A 583-nucleotide genomic window follows, 5' to 3' on the forward strand; every position below is an offset into this window, starting at 1 on the left:
AGAATAAGGAAATGCTACCTCACTCCTATTAATAACCATTTTGGCCACTACCGTCAAAACAAATCCTAACCCTACTTTGAGGATAGAACTATGGTATGGTTTCTCTAAACCCAGTATCGGCAGGCCTAGTTACTCTCTTGCCCGAACTTATGCGAAGTAAAAATTTATCGAATTCGATCAGCACTATAAAAAAACCTAAGTATTTAATTGATCAGGCGGCACCCAGATTTGAACTGGGGATAAAGGATTTGCAGTCCCCTGCCTTACCGCTTGGCCATGCCGCCAAAAAATCCGATCAAAAATCTAGAAAACAGCAAGTATTCATCCACGTTTTCTTACGAAAAGACCCTTTCTTTTATTTTGAATATAATTCTACTTACTTTTTTCCAATCTTTTTCAAAAAATCTATTCCTGCTTTTTTTGATCCAGTTTCTATTATTCTCCTCAATAGATTCTATCTTAAAACATACATTGTTAACACAATAAAACTTCCCATTTCTTTCTATTGAGATGAAAAAGAAGAAAAATTGGATTACTATTCATAGGCTGCAAAATTCAGAACAAATTGGAACCGTTAACTAGA

The 583-nt window shown here is 35.0% G+C and overlaps 1 non-coding gene across 1 annotated transcript; it reads right to left on the reverse strand.

Annotated features, from left to right (window-relative positions):
• Window positions 1-213: 213 nt before the first annotated feature.
• Window positions 214-284, reverse strand: TRNAC-GCA. The gene has a single exon. It is a non-coding gene; the product is annotated as a tRNA-Cys (tRNA).
• Window positions 285-583: the final 299 nt, after the last annotated feature.

This window comes from Triticum dicoccoides, chromosome 4B, assembly GCF_002162155.2.
Source record: "Triticum dicoccoides isolate Atlit2015 ecotype Zavitan chromosome 4B, WEW_v2.0, whole genome shotgun sequence".
Taxonomy (NCBI): Eukaryota; Viridiplantae; Streptophyta; class Magnoliopsida; order Poales; family Poaceae; genus Triticum; species Triticum dicoccoides.